Source organism: Cydia pomonella, chromosome 6 (genome assembly GCF_033807575.1).
Source record: "Cydia pomonella isolate Wapato2018A chromosome 6, ilCydPomo1, whole genome shotgun sequence".
NCBI lineage: Eukaryota > Metazoa > Arthropoda > Insecta > Lepidoptera > Tortricidae > Cydia > Cydia pomonella.
Window position 1 is genome coordinate 19117265 of NC_084708.1, and position 23938 is coordinate 19141202.

The 23938-nt window shown below is 35.3% G+C and overlaps 2 long non-coding RNA genes across 2 annotated transcripts in view; both read left to right on the forward strand.

Annotated features, from left to right (window-relative positions):
- The window catches only part of LOC133519223 (uncharacterized), a 121835-nt gene that overhangs the window by 40234 nt on the left and 57663 nt on the right, over nucleotides 1-23938 (forward strand). The gene's annotated exons all lie outside the window — the stretch shown is intronic.
- Nucleotides 15567-18644, forward strand: LOC133519215 (uncharacterized). The gene is made up of 2 exons (XR_009799598.1): nucleotides 15567-17444; nucleotides 18343-18644. It is a non-coding gene; the product is annotated as an uncharacterized LOC133519215 (long non-coding RNA).

Genomic DNA, 23938 nt, shown 5'->3' on the forward strand with positions numbered 1-23938 from the left:
AAAAAAATAATTAAAAACATTTTTTTTTATGAACATGAAGCTCAGAAATTCAGGGCATATCCATAATAGCATAATGATGAAGGCCATTTACCCCTCGTGGCATGAGTCTACAATTACTGCAAATTTGAAATTTCTGAGAAAGAAGGGAATGATGTGATAATCGAAAAACACGGAAAGACACGTAAACGTGAATCGTGTTTATTAATTATATGGTATCAAACGTGTTAGAAGATATTTTCTGTGGTAATTATGGTTTAGTTTAGTATTCATAAAACGCCATTTACAGCAATATCATAATCTCCGAGAAGACTCCGGTTAAAAGTCATCTTACCCCTCGACTATTATTATTTATTATTATTTTTTTATTAATACAATAATTAAAAACTTATAACTAAAATAGTTCCCTGCAAAACTGTATTTACAGTTTGACTGTAGGTATGAGTTTCTTTAACATTACATACAATGGCAAACAAAAATTTAATAAAACTAAAACTTATTTAAATTTCAAAAGAAACTGGTTTATGGATATTTATATCTATCTGAACAATGTATTAAACAAGAGTCTGTAATAGATATAGTTTTAAGGCACTTTTAAATTTAGTCTTGTTTGTCTCATGCCGGATATTCTCAGGCAGACTATTTAAGAAGTACTTACGGAAGTCTTTTACTTAATGTTCTATCACCAAAATAGTTACTGACTCGAGGTATATCATTTTTGCGCACAGTAACGGTAGCTGGTTGCATGCTTATGATTTGTCAGTATTGGGTTATGCTCTCCATTGTCATATTGGTATACATGGTATATTTGATCTAATTGTATACGATTACGATAAAATTTACAAAGTACGTGAAACAAATTCAGCGTAGTTTAAAAAAAAAATATTTCTAACTACCATTCTCGTACTGTAACTGAAAACATCAGTCTCCACGCTATATCAATTTCGTACAATCTCTTGCATCCGAACCGCTATACCACATTCCATTTGCAAACAAAGAAATGTAATTCCGTAGCACTCGCGATCGCTTAAAACTCGCCGCGAAAAAAACTAAAAGCTCAACAATGTGGCTGCATTTTTGATACAACCCGCATCGTGCATGCTCTGCACGCAGCGCTTTGTCGCGACTCGCGAGATGCGTCAGTGGGACGAATGGGTGCGGTTGACTATACGCGGGCGCGTCACAGTATGAATAATATACACTTCATTTTTGATACAAACCTAATCGTGCAGGCTCCGCACGCAGCTTTTTGTCGCGAGACGTTTTTTCTCGATTAAAGAGATGACTGAGTAAGAATCAGAAATACTGTGAACCCTACAAAATTAAAATCTCAACAATATCACTGCATTTTTGAACAGTCATTAAGGAGCATATTTTTTTAAATAGAATTTAACCCTTCATGGGCCAAATTCCCGCAGCAGGAGGAAAAAAAATAACTACGTCTACTGGCCTCCATTTAGCACATATTGCTACATCTGCTGGGCGGTCCAATAAATCATCGTACACACAACACACAACACGGAATAATGAAGTTTCTATAAGCCTAAAAGTTTGTTGACGATACTGACCAACTGTAGCCTATCCTTGTCTAATGACCTAGAATTGTTATATGTTAGATCAGTGCAGAACCAATTTTTATTAAAGAAATAAATTGAAAATAAACTTACCTACTTATTTATTGTCCTAATATGACCCTCATAATCATTCCGATTCTGTTATCTCCTCTATTTTTCGGACGATGTAATAATGTACAGCATTCCGCTAACACTATGACACCACATTCCTTATAAGCCCGTATTAAGCCCAAGGGCTACCGAGAATAAAATATTAAGCAATATACTTGTGACTATACTCGTACATACAATTTCTCTACTTACGTAAGCGCTCGTATTTTATACTGGAACAACGTGCAACTACAACCCATAACCCCCCTATTTCGGACATTCAATGATATCAATATTTATCTGCAGACATATTCAGAATCGGAAATTCGTTATTAATTTAATTTATTAATTATTACCTACGATACGTAGCGTTCACGAGTGGCTTGGCTCTAAAGCAACTGCACGGTATTACAATATTATTTTACGGTACTTATTATGATATCTACCCACGACAAAACGCATTAGAAAATTTAACTCATGCGAATTGCGTGGTGGGTGAAGTGAAAGCGATTATAGTGCACGACATTAAAAAAAATTATAACTATCGTTCGCTTAATAAAATTCGAAACTATCGTATAACATAATATTTAGCCGCTAGGGGTCGCTTTTTTCGTGTACAAAGGAAATAGAGTCAGACCAAGCTAAGTTGGCAGCGATTTTGACAGGCCAGCCAGTGTAAGTGTTATTTTAAACGTCAAACTTTGAAATTATGACGTTTACATTTGCCTATCAGTCTGAAACGGGCGACTGCATGCAATTTAATATATATATGTATTATAGAATGTGCATGTTGATGTTAGGTTAGAATTATTTTGGCGTCTATATGAGCAGCTGCGATAAACATTTTGCTCATATTGGATTTATATTGTCCTTTTTTGCGACGTCCCGCGATGACCCAGATATTTGAACACGCATAGTTTAAACTTTAGAATGGTTGTCGCGCTGCCTGCCTCGACTTTTATCTTAATCGCTTACCGCGCGCCGGTGAGTCGAAAACTCAGACGAATGAATATGGGTCCGCAATTACGCATTAGTTATTACAGTTCATAAGTCACGTTACACTGGTTGTTAACCTCAAATTCCCCATGCTCGCGTAATTTAAGAGAATAGGTATACGGTTTGAGGGCGGAATTTAGGCAAGATGGGCGCGGAATGGTTCTGGAATGTCAGCAGTTTCGGACGCGTGTACTACACGGGCCCGAGAATCTTGGAAGTATGTATGTATGCAAATGCCGTTCTCTAGATAATACTCGTAATATTAGTCACACTAATTTCGAGTATTTCGCTATGGAGTTCGTTATTTAATTACCCTACATGTAGATGACTTATCATTCTTAAATGTCGAAATGTCGCAAAAGTGTGAATAATGTGTATTTTTTATGTCAATCGAATGTATTTTATCAAAATATTCTCAGTAAACAGATTCATCAATATGAGACATTAAGGTTTTTAATTTTATTATAACATATTTTATTTACTATAACAGTATACATAATGGATATAATATACAGTGGTATTACTATAACTATAACTTAAATCTAAAATAGGTTCTTGAAGCATTGTACAGTCACGTCTGAAAACATCGACTGGATCGAATTGTCAAAAATATGTATACACGACTTTATGGCCCACATATTAGGGCAGTGTATATGTCGCAGGGAAATGAGGAAAACAGAGATTTGAACAAATCAAAGCACCATATACATACCATCTTCCAGTCGAGACTTCATCATTTCACTAAACTTGTTTAGTGAAATGATAAAACTAGTTGACTTTTTGAGTTCGTTTCGTCAACTTACTGTCGTGGTTAGGGATTTTGTCAAATTCCTAAACAAATCAAGTGAAATGAAAAAGCGTGTCGCGTTTATTGGCCGATTTTGTCTCTTCAGTGATTTGGTCAAATGACTGAATTTTTCTAGGGAAATGATGATATAGATTCGCCATTTTGACATACTGAGTGATTTGATCATATCCCTTAGAGATTTGTTCAAATCTCTGTTTTCGTCATTTCGCTGCGACATATACATATTTTTGGTTCTTCGTTCGTATTAATATTTTCAGACGTGACCGTACCAAGGAGGCCGGTTCTTGTTGTATCGCAATGCTGATACGTGGTGCGAGGAAGCCGCCAACTTACTTTAATTACTTTTGTTTCAAATTCAATTTTCCCGCTGCTTCTAACTCCATAAACACTTTGATCGGTAGAGAATATCTTTAGATGTCAAGAATCTCAGTTATTTTCTGCAATGAACGTTTTACACGTTCGTACATAACGGTTTATCCATCCATTACGTTATCGGATTTAATTTACTATTCGACTAGTGAAAATCCACACCGCCGAGCTTGTTAACAATTCAACGCGATCGCCGAACTGCCAGAACTAGTCAGAACTTAAACAATCACTGAAAGAAGCCTCCCTCGGCAGTCTGACAACGGTCCACGTATAATTGGAATTCCACAGCTGCCTTTGAATACAAAATAACATTATTTATTTATTTACCCGTATTGAAATATGGGAGCGTCATCCTTTCAGTTTTTTGCCAAGTCACTAAAAATAAAGTTAAAAAAGGATATCGAAATTATTTAATAAAAAATGTAAATGTATTACATAAACAACCCGTATAATAAAACTTGTAACTCGCGTTTATGTTCCGCTCCATAACGAGAAGCTTCAGTAGGAGCACGTGTTGGTGGACCGACGCAGACAAGCCAAGACGAGTGCTCCCGTTGAAATGGCTCTTTATCGAGCGAAACATGTCGAAACATTTTTGACCCATAAAATTAATGGTGTATTTAATGGGTCTCACGGCAGTTAATTTATATTTCAAATAAATGTAATATTTACGTCACTTGTTTGTTCCTAACTTTTACGGTTATAGTAGAATAAAAAAATAGTTTTACCTTTCACGAAAATGGTGTAATGTAATCTTTAATTCCGATGCGGAATCCATGCATTGAAAATGGCACCCCATTAAATCAGTCGCTGCTGCGAAAATAACACTACATTATTATCTATCATTTTATGAGACACACAATCATTCCTATCTTATATTTTTCTAATCATAATTCCAATTTCAAATTGAGATCCCCGCTACATACCATTTCAGCGCCGTTCCCTTTGTCCGATATAAGACCCATTGTTACATTTTTAATCGCGCCAGATTACGCGCTGAGTCTGTCTGCACACACCGGGTTATGAGCTTCGATTCCGATGAAACTTTATGGACGCCACGCCACGTTGCTAGATTTCTATTGGCGTTCAGATAAAATGATACTGCGCTTGAGGTTAATGTTTTTAGATGTAAGCGTTATTAACAACGTATTTTCAAATTCTCATGATGCAATATCTTATAAGCATATTTAATGTCTATTCAAACATTACGTACTGAATGATTTTTGGTATCATTCACGATAAAACACTTCAAGTTTTAACGTTGTTAACAAGATTGTATTTCCTAAATGATAATATGACGACGAGGAAATTCGTGACGTCTGGCCTTAACTTTTTCATGGAATTTATTTGAATAAGTATTATGGAGAATCTATGAAGCTATTCAAACAGTGTTAAATATATAGACTCGAAGCCCAAGAGTTCAAGTAGTTAGACCCTAAATGGTCGAAACGACAATGCAAAACAGAAGTTCAAATCTTACTGTAGTGTTCACAATAAAACCCTAGTTAAGTAAGAGCACATCATAAATGTCAATATAGCTGTAGCTGTTTAATTTTCTAATTTAACAAGCGCAAACAATGCAAACGTCATACTGCCTCGGACACAAATCGGATTAGATGCCAAGCTGCCGTGAGTGAAGTCTAAGCCGCCGCAGATTGCAGATGTTTTAGTGTATACTGTTCGTAAACCTCTATAAGTAAATACGAGTAAAAATAACTTTAACAGTGCATATGCTTTCCGTGTATATGTCGAAACTTTAAAGAGCCATATTTTTTTTTTATGGTAGAGGAGGCAAACGAGCAGACGGATCACCTGATGGTAAGCGATTACCGCCGCCCATGGACACCTGCAATACCAGAGGGGTTGTAAGTGCGTTGCCGGCCTTTAAGATGGGAGTACGCTCTTTTCTTGAAGGTTTGAAGGTCGTATATGTACTGTAAAACGTTGTACGATACACCTGCGAATAGAAGTTGCAGGCGTATATAAGCTACGATAGATAATTTGCAACTCGTGTCTATTTAAAACACTCCCTACGGTCGTGTTTTAATTTATCACCCTCGTTGCGATTTTCCTATTTTCTGCACTTTGTATCGTAAATAACTATTGTGTTAGATATAGGTACTTAAGAGAGCTTAGCATCAATCAACTGATACGAAACATAGTTCCATGATGTGTTGCGTTTAGTATAAAGGCTTGTCCTACTTCTCTATAATTTTTTCCGTGTAGATTAAACCTTATTTTTTCGGGACCATTATTATTCATACATATTCTTAATACTTTGGTTGTATTTCAGCGATAGCGGAGCAACCCGCCAAATACTTACCCAGCAGTGGTAGCATGGTTCCATTTTTATCACTTGTCAGTGTGTCCGTTACGTTCGCGCTTACAAGAACGCTTGTTAGAACATGACAGGCATAGTGACAAATGATAAAGAGCCGACCAGCTTAGCCCTACTGATCTGAATAAATAAGTGATAATCATCCCAATGAGATCAATTAAAGATACTTCAAATTGCTTAACCATGTAGCCCCATTAACTGTTCAATCCGTTTATGATATCCGGTTAAAGGTACTTATTAGAAGTTTTCCAATATCCGTAAACTTTACGACTTTGAACGCCGGGTGTGCAACGAGAACGCTTGCTGCTAGCTATTGATAATTTACTTTAAAATATCCTTCAAACATCATAAACCGAGTAATGATTGGGTTTATATTAGGGCATTATCTTAATAACTTTACTGACTTTTTTGATGATGATGTTACAGACACCTTCTAAGCAATTATAATTAACTATACTTAATGAAAACAATGACATTTATTTACAAACTTACCTAAATTTATAACCAAAATTAAATCTGTATTATGAATATTGTACATTAATTAATTTATTTTGACATTTATTAGTGATCTCATGTGTAATATAAGAATTGCTTCATTGCTAATAATAATATAATATGTTATGAGTTATGAATGTTATGATTATGAATAATAAGATATTATATGCTGTGCCCTTGCAGGGTCCATGTGAGACATTGTATATCATGTATAACATCTATACTGTACCATGGTTGCAATAAAGTATTATTATGATTATGATTATGATTAAGGATTTAATCACTCTTTTTGGATGGCTGCTTACCTATTATGCAGAGTTTTAATAGATTCTGGCTGGCCAATTAGGACTGTTCATTTCTATGATCTGAGGGACTGTTACATCTAGCATAATGTACAATACAATATAATCCTTCTTATTGCACAACCTCAAAATAACATTTACTGAGAAACACACATACTAAATCAAGACGGAGGTAACAACAGGCGGTCTTATCGCTAAAGAGCGATCTCTTCCGGACAACCTTTAGGTAGTGGAGAAATGATAATATTAATTTAACTATTTAGGAGGTGTAAAAAACTACCGACCGGTTTGGCCTAGTGGGTAGTGACCCTGCCTACGAAGCTGATGGTCCCGGGTTCAAATCCTGGTAAGGGCATTTATTTGTGTGATGAGCATGGATATTTGTTCCTGATTTGATTTGTTAATATTTATATATTATATATATATCGTTGTCTAAGTACCCTCAACACAAGCCTTGTTGAGCTTACTGTGGGACTTAGTCAATTTAGTCAATAATATATATTTGTATGTCTTTCCCATCACGGAACAATGGTGTTCCGGACCTTTGGGAGGCGTGCGCGGAGCCGAAGCCAACATGTAGAAGCCCTTTTAACACTTTAATGAAATGTAAGGGGTACACCTAGCGGGTGTTGCCCTTGCCTGCGTCATAGGACTCACGCAGACTAAATACTAAATACTAGACTAAATACTGGGCTATGGGATATAAAACCGGACGCCTGCATAATAAAACGGTATTCAATTTTATTTCCGGCAGACGGTGACCACAAGATGGGCCCCCACAAAAAGCGACATCAAGGATGGCTCAAGGGCAACACCGGTGTGAGCGGCTCAAGGGTGTCGAGAGGTGTACGCCGCTTTCTACCCAGTGGCTGCGAGCAGCCACTTGCACTGTGCCAACTCGCGTCTTATGCAATTTTTCACTTCCACCCCTGGAGCTTATAGCTCTAACGACTCCACTCTGGCCGGCCGGCTAAGGCAAGCCAGAGGCAGAGAATTCTGTCCCACCCACCCTCCTTGCGCGTAACAGAACTCCCCGGGAGCACTAGGGTACGTGAGATCGCTACTCCCAAACAGCTCGCCACAAGCTGCCCTGCGTTGACTGATTGCACTGGTAAAACCAGCGGGCGATGGGGTCGTCACATCCCTACGTCTTTAATATATATTTATTATTATTTATATTAATTTATTTATGATATGTATATTTTTTTTATTTGGAACTAAATAGCTGTAAAAATACTTATTAGTATGAAATCTAGAACAATTTGACAATAATTATGCATAAATACTACTTTCATAATTTTACAGCATACATATATATAATACAGACATATACATCGAAGATTATTAAGAAGCCAAGTGTGATTAAAATGTAATGGTTTTCGTTGCTTATAGTTTTGCTATACTTTATTTGCCATTTCCAATATCTCCATCAATTGTAAGGCTTTCAGTAAGTAAATACTAGATATTTACAACGTGTACAAAGCACTTTATTTCATTTTAGAAACTTCTACTTATTCGTTTTTGAGTTTCTTCTTTTAATTTACAAGCTAATTATTAATTCAATGTTCAGACTGTTTCCCTGCACGAGTATTGATATATATGTTTTGCGTTATCGTTTTAAAGCATAAATTATTTCGTCCGAATTCGATGATATACTCGTAAAATATAACATCTCACACACCATTAAATATACCTAGTCCTAGGCCGTCAGGGTAGATGATAATTGCGTTATTATTATAAATAAAAAGTTTATTCTCATCAAAACTAAACAGAAGCTCCGCAAGCCATTGTCTTTTCTATCCATCTTGCTCTCTGCCCTACGTCAGATTTGACGTAATCAAATAACCGGCCTCAGATTAGCGGGTGTTTATAATTTTAATTAGTTCCGAGTTTCCCCAGCCTGTGCCTTCCAAGTTAGAATTCACAATTTCACACGATTTTGAACTCTATTGCCTAAGAATTACGCAGACCTGTGAAACAACGGGAACCTCGTAGATGCCTGTTTGGCTTGCGAACTTAACGCTTTCTGTAATTATGTACCTAATTCTGTTCTTGTGATTGTTCGCCTGAATTATTGAGGGTTACTAAATTAAATTGAATTTACAAAGTGGTTTTTGACAGTCGGATTTAAATACTTAAATGCGATCAAATTAAAACTTCAGGCTTCGTTTCTCTTGGGTATATAATATTGTACAATGTAATAACAAACCAAAACATTTTTCATCCTTTTATACGGAAGAGGTATGTTTAAGCCACGTGTTTTAAATAAGTACTAACTAAACTCACATTATTTCTAAATTTTGCTGAATCAGGAAGGCAGATTAGAAACGGTTAACTTGTTTTGGTGGCAGTAGTTTATGTATATGAAAATGTCATTTGACCTTATAAATTAGAAACTATCAATTTGGTTTATTTTATCACTTTATTTTCCTAACCTAAAGAAATTTTATACTTCTTGGAAAAAAACTGACGGTAAAAAAAATTACACAAGTTTGGAGAAACCTATAAATAAATAAATGATGGTTCGAACCAATGCAATGACCTCGGTTTAAAAGTGACCAAAGCTATTTATTCACTGGATATGCCTACTTCTGATTCTAGGATATTACAATAACGCCTGCCTGCTACTAACAACATAATTGAGGTCGCTGTATGTATGCACAGTAGTAATTACACTGTGGTGGTCCAGTGAGTCGATTACGGCAATTACCGAAGCGCTCAAATCTTATCACCATCGCATACCCGATGTGGACCAAGGGATAGAGAATGTGCCAAATAAATAATACAGATACACGAGCGTGTAAAAGCATTATAATAATCAGGGAGGGGCTTTAGTGTATATTTATGAGAATGGTGGACTTATGGCTGCCTCGTTAAGATATACCGATTTAAAGACTCGAAAGATCTCCTCAAAAATAAAGCCATAGGAAGAAATATACATGAACTAGAAAAAGCTCATATATTACTACACAATATAATAAAAATAGTAATAATAATAGTAGTAAATGTGTGGAACTCTCTACCAGAAACTGTTGTTAGTGGCGTCAATGAACTCTTTCAAAAATAGACTAGATATACATTTTAGAACATTAAAAAGTGCTAAATAAACACTAATGCTGCGATATACACGCATCAGCTCCAAGAGCTGATAGTGTATCAAATAAAATAATAATAATAAAAAATCTATCTAATATAAGTGTAAATATTTTTACACGTATATAGTTATACCCCTACATTTTTTTATATTATTATTATTATACTAAAGGTTTAGGAGCGAAAAAGAATTTCATAAAATGTTTTGGACGATCCTAACTGTCATAATAATTTAAAATAAAAAAATATCAAGCGAAGGGAGATAGCTTTGGCTAATTATACGTTTTTATGGAGAAGCGCTTTTGAGCGGTTATCCACTTTATTTTTATACTTAGACCCCGATACTTTACTCAGACCCTAATCTGTTATTATTAATTACTATAAACGCTTTTGCTTCTAGCTTTGCCCACATAGATTCCTGGCAGTTATTAGATATTCTAGCTAACGGTTATGGGGCAATAGTGCGTTCAAACAACTTGCACGTTCTCTACTATAGTCATGGTGTAAGCAAAGTCCTGACTATGCTGGATATTATGTTTACAGTGCCAATTGTTGATATTAAGGGCCTACTAAAGCCGTGAATACCGGTTCGTAAGCCACGCCCGATAGCTTCCTCACTCCCCGCTAGCACGCACACATGGAAGCGCTCCGCGGAGTCCGCGGCGCACGTGAAGGTGAAAGCTCCATCTAGCGTTACAAAAGTTAACTACGATTATACGCGGTCGGCCAGAAACTTAATTCTTAGAAAATAAAAAAGATGGCGTTATTACTTGCTACTAGAAAATAAAAAATTATATTGTTGTAAATTGTAATAAATCTGAGACTACAATATAGCCAATTTTTATTGTTGATTTTTGGAAGATGTCAATAGTATAGATAATTGTAGGTATAACACTACCTATCTTTTTAAATTCGGTATCTTACATTGTTAGTTATCATATTTTATTTAGTAATATATTGTTGAGGCAGGAAATACAGGGTGCCGTTTTCCGACGACCAATTTTTCGGATGATAGTGAATCACAGTTGTCACCTACATATAAAAAAGAAAAAAGTAAGTATATGGTAACAACGAAAACTACAAAAAAAGTGAAACTTTTAAACAATTACTCAAACAATCAGGGTGATTCTTAAATTGTGTCCAGAAAAATATTTTTCACATATTGTTACGTATAAAAAGCATTTTTTGATGCATATGGTCAAGCTTAATACCCTCAGGAAAGGTAAATAAAATGAGTACATAATCACGGTTGTCACAAAGTGTCCCTCAGCCGTGACGTTTCGGCATTTTGGCGGCCAACTCCACTATTTTGAATTATACAATATTTTTAATATAGCCTAAGTTACTCCCATGACTACGACACATCGAATGACAGCTCATACGTTGAAATTCGTCAAACTAACGCTGTAGAGCGTGACAAAGAATCGGATACACATCATACATCCACATACACGCGGAAACCATTTTTCTGCTTCGGCAGTTGGGCAATAATAACAAATGAACGTAGCTAATAAAATCCATTTCTAAAGAGTGAATATGCCTCTAAATTAATCAAACGAATTGAGAATGTCACGACCACGTATCTATATGACACGAACGTGGATTCAATAGTCCGTGGCGGGGAGAGAATTTTGAGGCCACTGTCGTGACAATTTGAAACATGTTCGGTATTACCTAAAAATTACCTTTGACTTTGCAAATATTAAATAATTAGCTCAATCTCGAATGTATTAGGTATATCTTATGTTACAAACAATAACGTGAAATGAGCACTGACTTTTAAAAACTCAAACATGGCGGTGACGCGTTAAGGTTGACCTTTTCTTTTTAATTAACACAAAAAAATAATTTTCGACATTTGCAATCCTTCAGCCATTTGCAAATCTGACACCAACACAGTATTGCTGTTCTAAAAAAAAAGCGTTAAAAAGGCTGCCAGACGTAAAGGTAACTTTCTACCGAGTACTGCATGTTTATGTTACCACGCGCGGCGGTGACACGAAAACTGATAACAAGATGTATGTTATTAAAATTGTTATAAAGTCGTTATATATCCATACAATTTTTAAACCGTATTGTGGAATAGGTGTAAGTGTTAACATTTGATATAAAATTCTTCCAAAAACACTTTCAAAGAAAAATAAAATATCATAAAATCCGAGGAAGTCACACTACACGTTCCGTGACATTTAGAACTTCTTAATATGTTTCTAATAAATGCTCTTAGGATATTAGGTTGACATAAAACTAGAGGTAAATTACTAAGGATATTGATATTTAGTTTACTTATTTTCTTAAAAATATATGCTATTCTTACAGGTAACACAAAATTGACGTATGTATTTATGATTGTTATTTTGACTGTTTTTAATTTAAGTTAATTTGTATTGTATTTTCGTTTGTTTGTGATGTAATTATGGGTCTTTCACCTGAAATAAACGATTTCATAATATCGTTCCCGTGGTTTTGGTTCACTGTGATTTTCATTCCCGTGTGTTTTCATATAAAATGTATTCTTCATGGGCATGTACAATGTAAAATCATATGTCAAGTAAATGATTATTTACTTTCATGGATTAAGTAAAAATTATCGTAATCATAACAGTCGATCAAAGACATACTTATTTCTTTTCCCCTGGTTCTCATTCAATGCCTTTGGACTGGGGTTTCAACTAAAATCAACGTTTGGTACTTCGTTCTATAGATCTTAAAAATAACATTAAGTTGCTAAGAGCGTTCTATGATTCAGTGTATTATTTTGGAAGTAATTGTTCCGAAATTCATTGTCATTATGTCATTCCTTGTCATTCCCTTATCGGTTTTTTTCATTCCCTCGTCGCTTTTACATTCTTTTTATCGATTTTATTATTCCCCTGATAGGTAAGAAATTGACCAAAATGTATGCCTATTCGATTGATGGGCTTATATTGAAATTATATTTAATAATCTGATTTCAAAGAACGAGCCTTCAATGCCCGCCATAAGCTAATTGGTTGGCTAATGGTTTCAAGAGCATGGACAAATAAAGTATTGACTAACATTATCAACACAGAATCGCGTTCCTCTGAAATGAAAAGTTTGATCGGGATATCCAAAATTGCACAACGCCGTCTATTAAGAACTACTTTAATTATCAGACAGTTAGACAAGAGGTTGAAGCACCGAACCAAGTGTAATGAACTGATACTGCTGTTAAATGGTGGTATCTGCTATAGCAGTTGCCTAAACTTACAGGAAAGACATTTTTAGTAAGCGATTTTGCTAAGTATAAAACTTTAATCGTCTTTGCCAAGACTAAGATATATTATTAATTTATTAAGGTAAAAAAGTATAATTTTAAAATCTGAAAAAAAAAATTAAAAACAGTGTAAGTTCTAAGATATACATTATCAAAAACCATCCTGTATATGTTAACATTTATAGTATTTTTCAAACTCGATGGGTAGGGTGACAGGTGTTATCTCCATATAATTATTAACCTAAAAACGCCAAATATCGCAAAATCGTATTGAAACGACAGCTGTCAGCGTACCCATATAAAAAAACTATAGATAGCACCATACACGAGCTGAATTTTCTTTTTTTTATACTACATCGGTGGCAAACAAGCATACGGCCCGCCTGATGGTAAGCCTGTATATGTTAACATTTATAGTATTTTTCAAACTCGATGGGTAGGGTGACAGGTGTTATCTCTATATAATTATTAACCTAAAAACGCCAAATCTCGCAAAATCGTATTGAAACGACAGCTGTCAGCGTACCCATATAAAAAAAACTATAGATAGCACCACACACGAGCTGAATTTTCTTTTTTTTATACTACGTCGGTGGCAAACAAGCATACGGCCCGCCTGATGGTAAGCAGTCTCCGTAGCCTATGTACGCCTAGAGGAGTTACATGCGCGTTGCCGACCCTAAACTCGCCCCCCCCCCCCCCCCCCCCCCCTCGTTGAGCTCTGGCAACCTTACTCACCGGCAGGAACACAACACTATGAGTAGGGTCTAGTGTTATTTGGCTGCGGTTTTCTGTACTGGCTGTGCCCTACCACACAAAGCGTGATGAAATTCACAATGCCCATACCTCTTATCACAATGCCCATCTCTCTTTTTGAATGGCAATTTTAAGAAAGGGAGGATTCGGTACGTTTTTCTTATTGCTCCTTGTCAAGTAAAATCAAACTGAAAAGCATAGTTACTTTACTCTTTGCTGAAAAGTCATATTAGTCATTGACGTTTTGACAGTATCCTGTTAAATCAATTATGTGAATTGTTCTTAAGGCATGCGGATTACAAATCAGAGGTCGCTGGTTCAAACCCCGGCCCGTGCAAACGAGTTTTTTTTTTCTAATAAACATGTTGATTTTTTTCGTTTATTTTTTTTATATAATAAGTATATTTGTTTTACATAAAGATTACCTAGGCTATAGAAAAATTGGTATGAATAAAATAAAATTATTCGTGTCATTAAAATATGTTTTTAATACACATATTTAAAAGAATAACTTTATTTCTGTATAAGACAGACAAGATTAACTTTTACAATGAAATAGAAAATAAGCAATAAAGATATTATATAGTAACAAAAAAAGAAAACAAAAAGTTACGATTAAATTCGATCGGTCTATAGATGTCTCGCATTTTTTCTTTGGTGTCTACACGACCACACAGCTACCGATACATTACAGATGCTGTCGAAACTTCCTTACCCGTTGTAATTGTTCAAAGAGTATTTGACTTTGACGTAGCTAAGCAAACACGCACACATGCGTAACGTATAGGCCTGTAGAGATAGCTCCATTCGTAGTAGACCTCGGATTCCGTTACTAGTTAATAGAGCTACGACTCAACGTTTATTGGATATGTCGATTTTACGTAATTTGAAGCGCTGCGCGATTTGACATAGGTCTTACCTCTTTGAGGCACCACGGCCATCTAACATTACTGGCATAAAGGACGCATATATGACTTTGACGCATGACAAAAAGAGAAGTCGAACTGCGTAAAATGGGCGTTTTCTGTTGAATTCATAAAATCAAAAACGAGAATAAATCCGTTTGTATAAGATAATAAGTTAATATTTAGTTGAATGAGGTTTAAGACGAGATGAAAACCTTTACTTTAAAGTGGATTATGCTGGATGAAGATGTGTTTTCTAGTTGCACTGAGGTAAACACTAAAAATGTAGATGTAACTTTGGATTTATATTCTATCGAGAAAATTTTAAGCCTTTTTGTTTCGACTAGTATCATACCTCTTATCATATAGTCAAGATACATATATCCGAAAATCACGTCTGTTTGTTTCCGGGGCTAGCCCCTGCCACGCTTCAAAGATCCCGGTATTTTTCGATGCAGGGCCTTAAAAATCACCTTACATATTCGTTTTATGGTAATAAGGGCGTTCATTACTAAATATAAAATATATAAAACGAAATTAACCGTTATTTTCCGTTGTTTAAAGTTATTTACAGTACGGGCGGCCAACAATTTTTATTACCTTGTTTTATAATTTACGGTTTATTACAATTAATATAGGAACAAGTGTTATTTAGTTACATGATATTTATGAAGGATATGTATCTACATTGCTATCCTACAGGTTACTCGCGTGTTATACACATCGAGGTAAATAACGTGGAGGATTTAACAACTGGAGTCGCCTTTAAGAGCTTACTTCCTGTCGAAAACCTCGGCCACTGGTCATATTTATTGTATGTCTGACGTTTATTTGACATGGCTATTTGTACTTTACCAGCCAGCTTAAGCAGCCATATATTTGACGTGCCCCTCCTCCGCAAAAATCAGCAGACTGTTTTGTACAGAAAATTACATACTTAATATCGCGTAGCATAAAGGCGTCTCCAGTTATTAAATCCTTCAAGGTAAATAACGTTGACTAAAAATCATTTTGGAAAATTAATTTTATATACATTAGGAAAGTCGCTTTGGCACAAAACAGGTAGAATATACTTCACTTAACTAACGGCCACATTTATTTTTTACAGGTACGTGAACATATTAAATTTTAGCATACATTTTGTGGATCGAGCGACAATTTGGTAAGTGTTTTTTTTTTTTGGAAATAGTATAATATACGTTATAATTTATTCATAAATTTGTAATCCCACCGAACTGACAGAGCTCAACGTGTATTGCAAGTATGTGCATATCATAGTGGAAAAAGGTGGCTACAAATTGTAGCGTAGCACCACATGACAGCACAGTTGTAAGCCTATTTAAACATTAAGAATCCCTAATTGGCCTTCTAAAGCAGCATTCAATTTCAAACGTTGTCAATCTCATACTGGTTCAATATTAATTTGACATCAGTTGCATTATATTTTATTACTTGTACTTTCGACTTCAAAAACGACGATATTCTATATTTATTCTAGCTTTTTAGGTAAAAGAGGTGCTGTCACATAATTATTATGAATATCCTAAAGTTTCATATCTAAGTGCCTTACTATATAACTTTTCAGCACTTTTATATTTATCTCAAGTACACGAACATGCCAGCTTCCACAAACTTTTCAACTCAAAACTTCCTACACTGGGTTGTAGTTGGCGAATGAAGTTGGACAAAAATTAGTTTAATTATGAATATTAATAAAACCGTGTACATCATTCACAATAAAAACTGCTTGGTTTGGAATTTAATCATGAATGTATAACGGATTGAAAATTATGTAATTAAATTGTTAAAATTGTTTTTACTTCTCAAAAAGGGATACTATAAAATAGATGACAAACAACAAAAACGATACAAAAAACGCCCAAGTTCATGTTGGGCGACGCATAATGGAGGGTTTCGTATCTTCATACGATATAATTACCATTTTGCCTACGGTACCCGAAATTTGAGCAAACTATACAATCGGATATTTTTTTTTTTAATCGAAGCTATAAAGGTTAGAAATAAATTAAAAGAGGAAAAAATCCTTGTCTCGGGCGAGGCTCAAACTTGCGACTCTGGATCACTAGCCCATCGCTCTGATGACTGAGCTACCGAGACTTCACCCGAGGACAGCGAATATTTCCACTCGATGCGCCTTAGGAAGGCGTCTAGCGATAATGTAGATGTCATCTACCGTAAGATTAATAGACTTATTAAATCTCCTTGGTTTCTCTGTGTTATTGTAGTGTGTGTGTAACCTTACCCACAAACACACGCGCAGCATAGGTCATTATAGTAGGTATTTAAAGCAATGTACGTGATATTTAAGGCATTATACGTTTAAACTCGAACCTAGTTGTTTCCTTAAACGTCTAACCTCACATGGGGATCCTGCCAGTGCAGCACTGGTGGCGCGCGGCGCCAGACAGAAGACGATCGAGAAACAAAATTACAAAAATAATAACTACAAGGACAATTAAATTGTAAATCATAATGGAAGTGGCTAAATAAACATACTGCTAAGTTGGTCCAAGATCCCAGAGCCGCCAGACCTTTCTTATTCATGAGAACATGAATAAAATGTATGGGATAATATGATTTTCGTATGTACTTTTAATGTCTGCAAACTTGCTATATTGGTCCGACGGCCATTTGTCTGGTACAATATTCTCATGGCTGAATAAAAAAAAAAAAAAAAATTGATAATCAATATCGCCAGACCATTTCCGCCGGCGGTAATTTTTACCAGACGCTTTAAACCTGTCAAAAATATATTGTAACTTTACTTATATTCTCACTCTTGATTTTTGTATACTAACTATTACATTACAAACCATTTTGTAAGTAGCCAGACCAATTGGAGGGGCCGCCATCCCCCAAACCCACATAAAGTTTCACACAGACACATACACACATATAAACTTTATGTGAGTCTGGGGGATGATTGAGCCCCTCCAATTGGTGTGGATACTTACAAAATGTAATAGTAATAGTTCCCTGAGTATCATATATAAAAATCAAGAGTGAGAATATAAGTAAAGTTACAATATTTTTTTGGCAGCTTTAAAGCATCTGGTAAAAGTTACTAACAACAGAAATGGTCTGGCAAGGTTGATTATCAATTTTTAACAATATTTCCTAAAATATACATAAAAATCAGCCATTGGAATTTAAGAAAAGTCAGCAATATCTGTACCTACCTTTAGCACTCTGTACCGGACAAATGGCCATCGAGTCAATATAGCAAGTATGCAGACATTAAAAGCACATACACTATATTATCCCATAAATTTTAGTCATGAGAAAATAAGTAAGGTTTGGCGGCTCTGGGATCTTACTCTAAGTAGACAGTTTTGTGAAACAAAGTGCATATAAATTAAGGTGTATTAACAATACCCTAAAAAGAACGAAAAACCTATAGGACTTGTTAAAAAGTTACAGTGAACATACGGGTATTGTAACTGAGTGGAACTTTATATGGGAACTCTACAAAATTAGTGATATAATTAAGGTGATAATGGACGCATTGGAAAATTAAAGTGAGTAAGAACATTTTCGCGGACTGTGAAGTGGATATAAAAATTGTATGTAATGAACGATGGTTGGATGGATGATAGTTACATATCTGCGAAGCCTACGCTTAACCAACAATGAATTCGAATATATGAAAGGTTCCTTTATTTGAGTCTCTCTTTATTGAACAAACCGAGAAGGTTGTAAAGGTACCCAACCCATACTACGGCTCTTAAGGTCAAGTGCGGTAAGCGAAATGCCCGGAGAAATAATGATTTTGTCTATTAGAGTACAAATCATAAAATCTCGTCTCCATAGTTGGTTTATTTAATAATCCTGAGATAGAATGAGGATCGATGTCTCAATGTCGAGTAAGCCAATATGAGTAAAATGGGGGGGCACGAAATAATACGTCTAAAATTGTTGACGGATTCAGTGTTAATAAATACTACTATTTTCATGTTCACTAGTAAATATGTTCATTTTTTACATATGTTTCTCTAGTTAGTAAGTTGTCTATTAAGTACTTAGGAAGTTTAAAGTACCTAATTATTATTTCATTATATATATCTGCTAAGCGTTTACTCGGGGTTCAAAAAGAGTATGGCTGTGTAATAACCAGAGTCACAATTTCGAGCTTCGCTCAAACAGTGCATTTTTCCACTTTTAATTTATTTCGAAGCTTTATAAAATCAGGTAAGGTAGGTAGGTTTGTAGGTAATAAATTGAATATTTATATTTAGTTTGTGACAATGATCCGTAAATTAATCATGTCCTGCATCGGTACATCACTATTATTTACCAGCGCTGAATTAAAAATGATATGCAAAAGAGGCTAAATATCAAAGCAACATACTATGTTACATAAATATAAAAACCATGTCAGTTTCTTATTACTGAATAGTGATTTTAAAACAAATATTTTCTGAATATAGTAATATGACTCAAATTATTTGATTAGGTAATAAATAAGTTTAGTTAAATGTTATTTAAATGGCAATTTTTAATTTTACATTATTAATTCTCGTTAACTTTCAATCTAACTGATAATTTTATTCACGAGTCCCCACACTACTGGCGACGATATGCAGATTAGCGGAGACTTTCATTATAAATCACTATGAACGTCTCCACTTGAAATAATTATGGTTGCTCTTAATCAAAAGCCTGGGGTCTTTTTTATAACAAAACTTTTTAAATTATGCAACGGTATTGCTGGAAGTAGGTTTTGATGATAGGTACCTACAATTGACATAAGTATCTAATTCTTATTTCTTCATTGGTATAAAATACCATTATGTATCTAAAAATGGGTTAAGGTTAGTTTAGAATTGTGCACCTGCTACCTCACAACTGCCAAAACCGCAGTTTATAACATGATTCAGGCTCCCAATGGTACATTTTCCAGAGCCTTTGTGTAGTTGTCCTCCCCTGTCTCTCAGTCGCCTGCACATGTTCGTGCAAGATAAACAAGCGCTGGGTAATGCAGTTTGCAGGCAATATCGCTTTCCGAACGTCCGTAGCTATAGTGATTTACCTTTACGGGTTTTTCCGTACAGCTCGACAAGTACATTCTCAAATTATGATGAAGCTTGTGTCTCCGTGCAGAGATGTAGATGGAACAGTCCAAAAGATTGTTTTTTTTTTTACCAAATTTATTGTCTAAATCAGTAGCAAATATTTAAAGTAATGGAGGAACGTATAAACTAGCTATCAATGCAAAATATGATTTTCTATTAAAAAAAACATTTAAACACATATTACGTTACTGTGTCGAACATTTAAAGGGCCATATGTACTGTAAAACGTTGTACGATACATGTGCGAATAGGTAATTCGCAACTCGTGTCGATTTAAAACACTCCCTTCGGTCGTGTTTTAATTTATCGCCACTCGTTTCGAATTTCCTATTTTTCGCACTTGTATCGTAATGTACTATTCTGATTAATATTACTCTATTCTTACGAAAAAAAAAAAAACAACCCTTTTCCATTTAAGTTTTATAAAACTAAATAACTGTATAATATGTAGAAAACAGCGGGATTATTTAAGTCTTGGTCCGTTATGCAGAAACCTTTCTGTATTATATAAACAAGTCGGTAATGCATTTTGGCAGCAATATCGCTTTCCGGCCGAGGCCGTTATCAAGACTTGACGCCGGCATGTGGCTCGCAAAATGCATATTGAATATCATATCTCATTATATGATATGACGGGAACATTTGTACGTATTTTATTCCTGATATGTATGCCAACCGGCAGGCGGAAGTTTTGTACCTGTTACTTTGTGAAATGTTTATGAAGACGTTTATGTTCTACTATAAAATTTTAGCGATATGTCTAGTTATAACTGGGCTCAGCAAATTAAAAATATAATAATTTATTTAAACGTACGTACGGTGCATATAGGTACCTAATGACTTGGGTTATTATAAGGTGAAGAGAAACGCTACTAGTTATAACAGAAGAACACGACATTTGAAACTTAGTACATTTTTGAAAATAAGTTGGATTCATTTTTAATTAATTTACATCATTGCCTTTCGAGTTTACAGACGCAAGCAGTGGCAGATAGGGCGACAACAATTTTCATAACTGCATGTGTAAGCCAAAACGGGAGCACCAAATATGACCACAATCCTGGCTGATGTAGTGTGCAGCGTATTCACATTCTTATTAGATAAGACCAAATAATTTAGGAAAAAATGTCTAAATTAATAATTAATCTATAGTGTGGAAAACTTGACTGAATAAATTAAGTTTTCAATTGTTCAAAGCTTTTTTGTAGCTGGGTCAAAATTACTTTCGTGGCCTTGTTTTTGTCTTTTAATTTTTGAAGAGAATTTTAATCTGAAATGAAATTTAGATTTTAATTTTTCAGGAGAATTATAATCTACTGTTAGAAGACAGTACTGTAAAATGGGGTGAGTAGGGATGACAGAGGGGAGAGTTGGTTTTTACAGGCTACTGCTACGTAAATTATATATTCTAATAGCAAATCAAGCTATTATAATGTTCATAATCCCAAGTGTCGATCCAAAAATTTTCAAAACTCACTTTCGTAGGAAATCCTTCCTCACCCAGCTGGGATTTCCTACTATTGCATATTTATCTTTAAAGTTATGAAATAGAACTACACAACATCTTAAAAATACTAAAATTCAAACAACCGGAACATTTTATTATGTATAAAAATCAGTTTGCCACATGTAAGAATAAAGTTTTATCGAGGTTTGAATTTCAGTTCTATCCCTACTCCCCCAATTTTACAGTACATTTTCTATTTATTTATTTAGAACACAAAAGTCACATATACAAATGGATTTTTTTTTAAATTCCGCAACAAGCTTCGTCAAACACACCTATAATCTAACGCTCATCCCCACTCTGCAAGAAGCCCGGCCCAAAAGTTCCCATTATGCCGGCAGCATTCCCCCGCTGTATGGCGATGGAAACCTGTTGGATCAGCCAAGACCCAGAGAGGGGATCATTACCCTTCTCCCCCAAACGCCTGCCCAACTCCCTAAAAACTCCAGAGCCTCATTACCCCAGGGTCCAGCAGTCTCCACGGCGACCGGTACAAAATCGTACGCCACTTCTACTCTCTTTTGTTGTGTTGTTTCTTTGTTCTCTTTCTTTCTTTGGCGTGTTTGAGCCTTACAGTTTTTGCTTTGAGGCTTGTGTTTGAAATGGATTTGAAGTAGAATGTAGTGTACTTAACATAATAAGAATCATAGACCTGGAAATTCATTACTAAGTACAGAGTGTTAACGTTAATACCACTCAACTTTATTTATTTATTTGATACAAGACCAAAAAAAAGAAACGTGACAGACTGGTCAGAAAACACAACGAAAAGAATTTTGACCCAGTTATGATTTTTTTCTACCAAAAGGTTAAATAACTGGTCGTAACCAGGAGAATATAAAAGCCATTATCCACGTTTAAATAGACCTTTTTTCCATAAGCGGTTCAGCTTTGTCATTCACAATTACATCAAGCCCCGGACCTTGTCAGGTTGCTTTAGTTCCACAAACTTGGAAAAATCATATTAAAAAGCCATCTCGCCAGCTTCAGAGCAATAACTTTTGAACAATCCAATTTGTCCACTGAAGTTAAATAAGTTTTGTTAAGAACTACAAATGGAATACAAGAGTACAACCACTTTTACTGGTACCTATTATATAGTTCGTGTCATCCACGATGACGCGCAGATTTCTCAAATCTAACCTTTAATAACATGACATTACGATTCAAGACGCGTGTCTTCCTAAATGACACGTTTTATAATTTTCCTTACATTCAGTATTAAGTACACATTTGATACATATTGAAAATTAGCTTGAGAAAAATATCAACTTCGAGTCCGTACACAAGTTTAATTATCCGAAAGTAACTAACGTGAGTTGACTACTTTTTCCCGACTCGAGTTAAGACTCGACTTCCTACACAACATTACCTCGTCTATTGTTCTATAAACGTGGTCGATTTCCAGTATCCGTGTCAAGGGTTAAACGTCACCAGCAAAACGCTGCGTCCACCAACTGTACCTATTACACGTTTGAGTGGCTCTAATTGCACGCTACGCGAGTCGCTGACTCGAGTCAATTATACTTTCTACAACCAGAGGGCCTACCGCGAACCACGTTCGACGTGTTGTCTCTATGTTGCCCTTGTAAATTCGTACGTAAGTGTGACAGGGAGCCCTCAGGACATATTAACTTTTCAAATTTATTTTGATTTGTAATTACTGTCAGTGCATCTTTCTCAAGAGTACGGTCGAAATGCCCAAAAATGAGATTTTAAGAGTGTCAATGCCACTTCTGACGCTAATTCAAAGATTGAAAATCTTGCTTCCCTGTTTTTAATAATATGTATCAATATTGTGTGTCAACATTTGTTTATTGATGGCGCATGTATATTAAAATCATAAGAATCACAGACCAAAATTTTTTTTAAAGTACGAATATGCTTCCCGGGTTGATTTCATCACCGAGCGGGCGAGTTGATCACTGAGGCAAACTAGTACAGTTAAAAGAGCTTAAAACATAAAAGAATTATCATATCTCATCACGTGGGAGCTTGGTGTCCGCTAGACAACTAATCCCAAGAAACAGCGTAGGCACTAGTTTTAACTTACGAAATACAGAGGGGATATTAGTCCGGTTTCATCACGCTGTTTTCTCTTGATGTCTTAAAAGCAACTGGTAAATGTCTAATACTACATCGTAACGGACCTATAATAAGTTCCGAAAAACTCATGGGTATAAGCCAGGGTTGAACCCGCAACCTTCGGATTGAAAATCACGCGCTCGTACTGTTAGGAATTAGAATTAGGTTTTTTATTTGTAAACACACAAACAGTCAATAGAGATAAATACATAAAGAGAACGTAGTGAGAATAAAGTTTCACGAAATGGCCCTATCTCAGCATGTTGCTGGTGACTTCAAGCGCTGATCTACC